Source organism: Mirounga leonina, unplaced genomic scaffold (assembly GCF_011800145.1).
Source record: "Mirounga leonina isolate KUSES-001 unplaced genomic scaffold, KU_Mleo_1.0 Mir_165, whole genome shotgun sequence".
NCBI classification, from domain to species: Eukaryota; Metazoa; Chordata; class Mammalia; order Carnivora; family Phocidae; genus Mirounga; species Mirounga leonina.
The window spans coordinates 29253165-29262105 of NW_023270415.1; the positions used below are offsets into that span (position 1 = coordinate 29253165).

General features: G+C 42.8%; 1 long non-coding RNA gene across 2 annotated transcripts; it reads right to left on the reverse strand.

The window, feature by feature from the left end:
- Positions 1–307: 307 nt before the first annotated feature.
- Positions 308–8466, reverse strand: LOC118014732. 2 transcript variants are annotated; one of them, XR_004680361.1, is made up of 4 exons: positions 8363–8466; positions 7626–7746; positions 5432–5696; positions 308–953 (listed from the first exon to the last, which is right to left on the reverse strand). It is a non-coding gene; the product is annotated as an uncharacterized LOC118014732 (long non-coding RNA). The 2 variants fall into 2 exon arrangements; XR_004680362.1 differs by lacking the exon at positions 7626–7746 and having other exon boundaries at positions 8363–8374.
- Between the last annotated feature and the right edge of the window lie 475 nt (positions 8467–8941).

Here is an 8941-nt window from a genome sequence, read left to right on the forward strand (position 1 = left end):
TTCTTCCTTTCCTTCTTTCCTTTTTTAAAAATTTCTTTCATTACATATTTTATTTTATTTTTTTTCTGTGAGGCACAAGGTATGGGGAGGTGGTGGGGAAGGGAAAGACCTAAGAGGAGTTGTGAAGTTTGGGGAAGGGGGCTGAGGGGAACTGGAGAGAGGCTGAGGACAAGAAAAAGGATGCACAGCAGTCAGCCACCCACAGGAAGTACGACTCTGTGCTGAGGGCTCCCAGCTGAGATGCAGGGGTGGGGGCCAGTGGGAGGGCAAAGTCAAGGGGACCAGGGAACTGAGTAAGGAAGGGATCGAGCAAGGGACCCAGGCTAGGGAAGTGAGGAGAGTAAGGAAGCAAGTGATGGCATAAGAAAAACAGGGAAGTTTCTAGGACCAAGAAATATCCCATTCCTACATCTCCTGTCAATTACTCACTGCATACTTCTCTTGTACTGTTTTACACAAATATTTAAAAGTGAGACTTCCAGGTAAATGAAGCGCAGGCAGGATTTTGATCTGTTGCAGTGCTTGGATCATGCTGAGAATACGTGGCAGGCACTGACAGTACAAGGTGTGATGGGGGTGCACGGTTTTTCACAGACATGGGAACTCACATGGTCAAGAGTCTTCTCGGCGGGCCACGCTTGGCCGTGGATACTGCAGCTACCCAAGTACTGGTTCCTTCTCTCTGCACTGTCCTCTCTCCTCAGTTTCACCACGCCATCACTGCCATCATTCTATGGAGATTTGACTTGGGTGCTTTTCCTTTTTTAGAAATTATCAAAAATCTTTTAAGCATCGTTTGCTTGATGAGGTAGTTGACCAAATGGAGTATTGTATTTTTGGTCAAAAACGACAATAAAATCATGAGACCAAATTCTTGGTGAGGACTCACCAACTACTTGAGGAATTCTGAAACAGTTCTGAGCAGGACAATATGAAATAGGAATCTCTTCTCCCTGGGTGAGGATAGGAAAAGACAACATTCATTTAAATAGACTAACTGATAGACTTGTTTAAAAATCTTATCTCTTTTCTTCAAAGGGACACCTGACATGTTGCATTGACAACTTCATGTACTACACTGGAGAAGCCCATGTCTACGGCTGACAAACACAATGGACAAATGCACTCACAGTAATACACAAATGAGAATATATACCAGATGTCAGCAGTGAATAGAAACATGATCTCAATTTAACAAATATTCTTCACAGAAAAATACATCTGACCACGAAAAAGAAATCTTTAAAATTCCATCTTGAATATTAGAGGAGAAATAAAATGTTCTTTCTTATATTCAACTCATTTTCATTCAAGATACTCTTTTACTAAATTGCTTAGAGTATAGAGAAGAGGAGAATAAATGCTTAGGGAATGAGTCGAAGGTAAAAAATATATATATATTTCTCCACTAAAAAGGAGCTCCTTCTTATCACAGTATGATGAGAGTCCTGGTCAAGGAGTCAGGAATTTTGACAAATCCAGATTTTTGGTCTTTCCCTTTCACGAAGTAATTGTGTATTCCTAGGCAGGTCCCTCAAAGACACTCTTCAGCTCTTAATATACATAATACTTCCTTACCTCTCTCTCTCTCTCTCTCTTTAATTTTATATTTTAAGTAATCTCCATACCCAACGTGGGGCTCGAACTTACAACCCTCAGACCAGATCAAGTCACATGTTCTATCAACTGAACCAGTCAGGCGCCCCTACTTACCTCTCTCTTTTTTCTTTTTTTTTTTTAAGATTTTATTTATTTATTTGACAGAGAGAGACACAGCGAGAGAGGGAACACAAGTAGGGGGAGTGGGAGAGGGAGAAGCAGGCTTCCCGCGGAGCAGGGAGCCTGATGCGGGGCTCGATCCCAGGACCCTGAGATCATGACCTGAGCCGAAGGCAGACGCTTAACCGACTGAGCCACCCAGGCGCCCCTGCTTACCTCTCCCTTATCTGTGCTACAAAATTCCCTTTTCTAAGCTTTAGGAAGAAATGAACACCGTTAGCCCCTAATTACATGAAAGTATGGCATTTCCTTCTACATAAAGAAATACCTTAAAAGTTCCATACCTTAGTTATCCTTCATGTATTAAATCATGAGAAATGATAATAAATGTGGTTCACTGTTATAAAATAAACTCCCATCCTAGCTCTTTTGTCTATTTGCTCAATTCAAAATCTGAACAGTATAATCAGTTTATATTTTTGGTATTCATATAAAATTAGTACTTCATAAATATGAATCATGCTATTAACTGTGTGTATTGTAATGTTGTTTAATTACTGTCATTTGCATACTACACCACTCTTAAATAAGTCAAAAGATTAAAAGGAATTTTGGAAAGTACACTGCATATTTCTGTCTGCAGAGTCCAGCACACTACAACCTGATCTTTAAACATATGTAACTTGATCTTGAACATATGTAGGAGAGACTTTCTACTCTCTAACCATTCCCACCTCAGTCAAGACTACAAACTCCAGGAGAAACTCATAAATAACCTCATACAATAGAAAGAAGATTGTCAATTTGTTTCATTTCAGACAGAATGAGGATATTTTAAAAATATTTTTAAAGGTAGAGGCCTTTTTCCACATTAACTGGATTTAATTATTTTCTGTAAAAATGAGGGGAAACCATGGTGGTAAGTTTTCATTTCATTATGCAAAAGCAAAAAGATCAGATTATAACTTCTGTTGACATAGTATTTGAGACAATAAATGATGTGGATCTTTGAGAATCAAAGCAATCAGAGAGTACATTATTTTGCAAAATAGTTTTGGTCAATGTTTTTAATACTTGGATTCTAAGGAGGATTGGTTGTGATGATGGCCATCCACTACACAAAAGTCCATAACATGAATCCCATCACAGACAGCGCAGGGGCAAAGCTATTAAGAAATATGCTTGTAGAAGGGATCGACAGAACCGATCTCTTGAAATGATATCCAGCTTTAACCATAGTAGTTTCTACTGGAGTCATAAAAACATTGTTTTCTTCTTTCACAATAATTTATTCTAAACCAGGAAGCCATTTGAGAATAGAAGAAAAAAAAACAAACCCAAGAATGTTCATTGTTCTACTCAGATGGAGACTCCTCAGTGAAGAAAACAAAGACAGTTAACAGTATGTTCATTTATAATACTTCTCGGCAGGCTTCCCTGGCCAGTCTGACTTCCCAGTGTTTCCCCAAGTAAATGCTAGTGCTCTGGGCATGCTGATGGAGCCACGGCCGTAGTTCTCAAAGTGCCATTTCCCGGACCAGGAGCATCAGCATCATCACTAGGGAATTTGCTGGAAATACAACTTGCCACACCTCACAGCAGACCTACTAAATCAGAAATGCTGGCGAGGCGCCCAGGGACGTGTATTGTGACAAGTCCCCTGGATGGTTCTGATGCTCTGAAGTTTGAGAACGACTCGTCTTCAGCACGCAGCCCACCTGATGCTCACTCCACTCATTTTTCCTTCCTGCTAGTGTTTTAAATCCCAGTCCTCCTCAAGTCTGGCCCAGCTATCTCATCAAACTTTGGCAACTTCCTTACTTGAAATAGCATTTAACATTTCCATACCACAATTAAGTATTAGCTATATCCGATGTGATTTGAGCATGCTGTGTCTTATATTGTCCTCTAAATCTTTTCTTACCCATATCTGTTTTATCATTTCAACTGAACTGAAAGCCTCTTGAAGGCAGGAACTATGTCTTATTTTACTTATTTTATTTATTTTAGCACCTGTCCGTGCTTATGCCCTTTTCTTCTTCCCACCAACTTCCATGTATCCAAATTCTACCTATTTTTCAAGATTCAGCTTAAATGGCATTTTCGATTACCTTCTCTGTATATAAGTATTTCCTTCCTTGGAAAAACCGTAACTTCCTATCTTTTTCATTTTCTGCTTCATATTACAGCCATTCATTTGTGTCTTATCTCTCTCAGCATTGAAGTTGGAGATAATTATTCTAAACCACCCTTTTTAAAGAAAGAAATTTAGCATGCCTCAGGCTAGACATGTATAATTAGTTTATGTTCCCCCAATATTTATGGCTCTGATTATTGGTAATCCGACGATTTACGTAGGAAGTAGCTCTCACATTTCAGAGAGATACAGATACTGTATTTCTCCTAGGCACACTGGGGGTCTGGACCGGGGTCTACTGCAGGTCTGGACCAGGGTCTGAGCGCTGGAGACAATTGTCACAATTTGTGTGGTCTAATAAGCGGTCTCAGAAGATTAGACATGAAGTAATGGGAATCTGCAGGAAATCAAGCCATAAGGAAACCAGGGCGGCTTGAAGTCACATCGGTAAGGAAGAAAAGAGCCTCACCCCGGGGTAAGGACCAGTGGCAGAAGGCTTAATTGTTACCATGTCGTGGTGTGAACCCACCGTGTCGCTGCCTGAGCTAATGGGAACCTGATGCAGCCGGCTTCCGGAACCCCGCCAGTCTTGACTTCAAACACAGGCAGCCCATTTGCAGGACCAGGCAGGCTGGAGTCCCAGGTTTCTTTCCTCTCCAACAAGAGTACCTCCCCGCCCGCAGCCCCACGGGCCTCATCCCAAAAATGGGCTCCGCCCGCCCCTGGGCCCTGGCTGGGCTTTGGGACCACCCCTCCTGTTTTCCCCATTTCACACTTCATTCTAACCTTGCCCCCTCCCTCCAGGAAAGTCTTTCAGACTCATCTCAGTAGCCTCCAAGAGCCTCTGACTGTTTGCAGACCCAGGAGTGAGAGAACGTTCACAGGTCACTTGCCAGCAAATCCCACTGGGCCAGTGACCGGCGGGAGGGCCACAGGGTCTGCAGATGCCCGTAGTGAGATCAGGTATTGAGAATTCATCCTTGATGGGAATGGGCAATGCCAGCAGAGAGAATCCCTGAGGCAGCAGAAACCATAGGGGTCTGTTTGTCACGTTCCTACCTGTGCGTTTCACTTGTTTTGCTGCTGGGAAAATGCCAAACAAGCAGGCACAGAATCCTTCCATTTCTGTGACGGCAAAAGTGTTTACAGTCCCTGGTGTTTGGGGTCAGCCCAAAGCCCAAGGCAGGCAAGCATTATACCAGCTCTCCTCTCTGAGGAGGAGGGGTGTTCTGGAACTTAAGGCTTCCTGGGGGCTCTTATTCGGACTCCAATTCCCACAGGCAGCCTTGGTGGTTTTCCTTTGCCGAGATTTCTAAAGTTCCCTTTTTTACATCCCTTATCGACATGTAAACTCCACACTAGGGTGAAAAGGTAGGTGTTTAAGACAGACTGCAACAGCTGGGATAAACTGCCTCTTAAAAGGCTGTCTTAATGAAATGCATCTCTTTATATTTGGGGCATTTGTAAGCAGAATGGGAATGAAACCCGAGAAGATTATGTGATAACCAGACTATATCCTGTCAAGAGAGAGAGTGTTTCTCCAATAACACAAAGATGAGCTTCTAGATAGCTTACCAGATAGCCGCCTTCCGCCTAGCGTCTCCCATCGTAAATCTGCATTCTTACTCAGGTTTTTTGTAGATTTTTGAGGATAGAGCTCATTTCCCTGGAGAGACAGGCCTAAGGAAAGATCTGGAATTCCTCCAGTTAAAAAAAGCCACCATTCTGCTTAATCAACATTTGCTCCATCAGAATCAATATCCTGCAGAGGGTGGTTTTCATTGTTCTAAAGTCTGTTTGCAGGTGGCAGGGCAAAGATTCGGTTCGTGATAAAGATTTGCTGAAAAGGAAAAGAAAATATTCCTCAGAATAGCAAACAAGCCTCCCAAACTCTCCTTTTACAAATGAGCTTCCTTTTGTGAGATACTCTGACTGGTTTTGCACCCTCAAGAAATCTCAGTAACCTGACAACGCGTCTCTTCCCAGAGTGATCTAATTCTTTCTCACTGACAGGGCTCAGCCCTTTACTAGGCATCTAATAAGTTAGTGGTCCTCTTCAAACCTTAATTTATCTTTAATACTAGTTCCCTACCCTGCAGTTTGTAAACGAAAAATAGTATGTGCGAAATGACCTAGCCCATGCTGGACACGTCGCCACAAGTTCCTTGCTCTACCTGATTTAGCCACAGAATGGAGAGGAGGCGGACAGGCTAGAGAATCTGAACTGGGTTCAAGTTCTGGCTGCTTTACTTTTCAATGACAAATCCCTTAGCCTGGCATCTTCCCTGAATTTCAGTCTCCTCATCTATAAAAAGAGGATAATGACATCTCTCCTCATTTCAGAGAGGGTTGATGAGAGCCTAAGGAACAATATAAATCTTGTAATAGACATTTGTATATTTATAAACTGTAAAGCACATAAATCTTGTTAATTATAATAATTAATTTCTTCACAATTGAATACAATACATTGAATACTACTGAAACCACAAATACTCTGAAGAGAACAAAGAAAAGTATTTCTTAGAAAGCAAGTATGGTTATCTTGTTCTAGTTTTGACTGGTTTTGTTAGAAGGCTTACTCCTTTTGAGGAAGGCTTTTCTTTTTTTTTTTTTTTTAAGATTTTATTTATTTATTTGACAGAGAGAGACACAGTGAGAGAGGGAACACAAGCAGGGGGGGTGGGAGAGGGAAAAGCAGGCTTCCCGCTGAGCAGGGAGCCCGATGCACGGCCTGATCCCAGGACCCTGGGATCATGACCTGAGCCGAAGGCAGACGCTTAACGACTGAGCCACCCAGGTGCCCCTTGAGGAAGGCTTTTCTAGAGAAGTTGCGCCAACTGAGATCACAAGCACACGTGCTCTTGAGCTACAAGGAGGAAATCCAGAACATGAAGGTCTCCCGCAGTTCAAAATATACGGATACCCAAATAATTCATGAAACTCCCTTTGAGTAGAAGATTATTTGTGTTCATGGCACTCATCTCTCTCTGTTTGGGCTCCCTTGGCTTCAGGAAAGAGACCATGGTACTCCAGGGCCCAGCGTAGGTGGAACAGCTGGAGACCCTCCCAGCCCCCTGGTGCCACAGCTTATCAGTGTTGACGGACAGAATACATAAGGCCCTGCCTGCCTTGCTGACCAAACAGAAAACACACTTCTTGGGATTTCTACCGGGCTCTACTCTTCTTGCCAAGGAGAGAGAAATTTCATTTATGACACTGAAGTAGGAAGCAATCAATGCATTAATGTCAAGGGGCAAATTCCATCCCTGGACCTCACTACCCTAATTCTATTGCTTACCCAATTCTCAGGAGCTGCATAGTCTAACACAGTCAACTTCTCATCACCTTCAAAGGAAATAGCATAGATTTTTATGAAAATCATAGGCACACAGGGCCCTCCTTTCGATTTAACGAAGAGAAGTCTGAACAAACAGTGAATTGAAGAATATCCACAGTCGATAAAACAAATACATATGATATAAATGAATTTCCACTCACACCCCACAACCCATGATTAATCATTTTAAAAGAAGTTAACCTCTGTAAATGTTGACTTGGGGTTGAAGAGTTCAGATTTCCAAATACATATAAGATATGTGACAAGGTTTTAGTGGAATGTACTGCTTGTGTTAAGTTCATTTACATCTCAAACGAGAAAATATGCATAACCCTGAAGAAGCCTGAGTATACTTTCTCATAAGATTAATAAGTAAAAATCAATAAATTCATTTTTCCTTCATTCCATAAGTATCTGGTGAGCACTTACAGTACGCCACGCGCAGTGCTTGTAACCGAACACACATTGATGAGTCAAACAGACTTGGTCTCTACCCTCAGCATTGGCGTTCTGATATGAGAACAGCGTGTGCAGCTTCACTCCCTTTGGTCTAAGGAAGGAGACACTGGTATGAGAAAACTATCTTCACACTCATGGTACCTTCCACCTTCCACTGGACCCATAGGTAGGAAAGACTCTATGCTGTCGCTTGTCAAAGCCAATCGAAGGCTGTCAAAGCAGCCTGCCATAACCATTAAGAGCACCAGCTCTGGAGTCAAACTGTCTGGGTTGAATATTGGCCTCCACTGTCTAGTTGTATGCTCTTTGGCAAGATACTTGATCTCCCTGTAAATCTGTTAAATAAGAGCCGTATCAATACTCACCTCATAGGGCAACTGTAATGATCAAGTCAAAACATATAAAGCGGTTAGAACAGTGCCTGGAAAAGAGCAGGTGCTCAATAAATGCTGGCAATTGTTATTCCTATCTGACCTCATCTCCCATCAGGGCTCCACACGCAGCCTGGGCTCCAGGCAGGATGACTTCCGTTCTTGACATCTGCCACAATGTCCCTTGCCTGCCCTCTCCCTACAACCCCTCCATGCTTGCACATGTGGTATTCCACCAGCCTTGGTAACCTTAGTGTGTCTTTTGTTCCCAGCAAATTTTCCTGTATCCTTCAAGGTTCAGCTCAAGCTCACTTCCTCTGGGAAAAATCTCCTTACCCTTGAACACCAGCAGTTGGGTGCCCCTCCGTCAGCTCTGCTAGACGAACAGCTGTGCATAATTCTACTTCTCCAAAGCACACCGGACTCGAAGTGCTTGTGTGTTCCATCCCGCCAGATGGAGGCTGCTATGAAGCCATAGGAGAGACTCGATCAATGTTTGTTAAATGAACGCATGAATTAGTGAGTAAGTTGATGGAGAAAAAGAAGCAAGGAAGGAAGGAAGGAAGGAAGGGAGGGAGGGAGGGAGGCAGGATGCCTGGAACAACCTAATTGGGACACTTAATTGTAACATGTGGAGCAGGCAGTGAGATAAGCAAACTGAAAAGGCCCGAGCCTGATGATTATTGCCTCCTCCAGACGCTACAGGGGTCAGCCATTGGTGTGAAGATACAAGGGCAACCAGAGATAGAGCTAAAAACATAGGGAGCAGCTAACTTTTTATATGACTTTACCCTCCACGAACTCTGACCACACCAGAGACCTATAAGCAGTCTTAGGATAGCATCTGCACCAAGCCTCTGTCTTTAAGCAAAGAATCCCTGCATTTCTCAAGTTTCAAAACGGAGCTCTCCATAT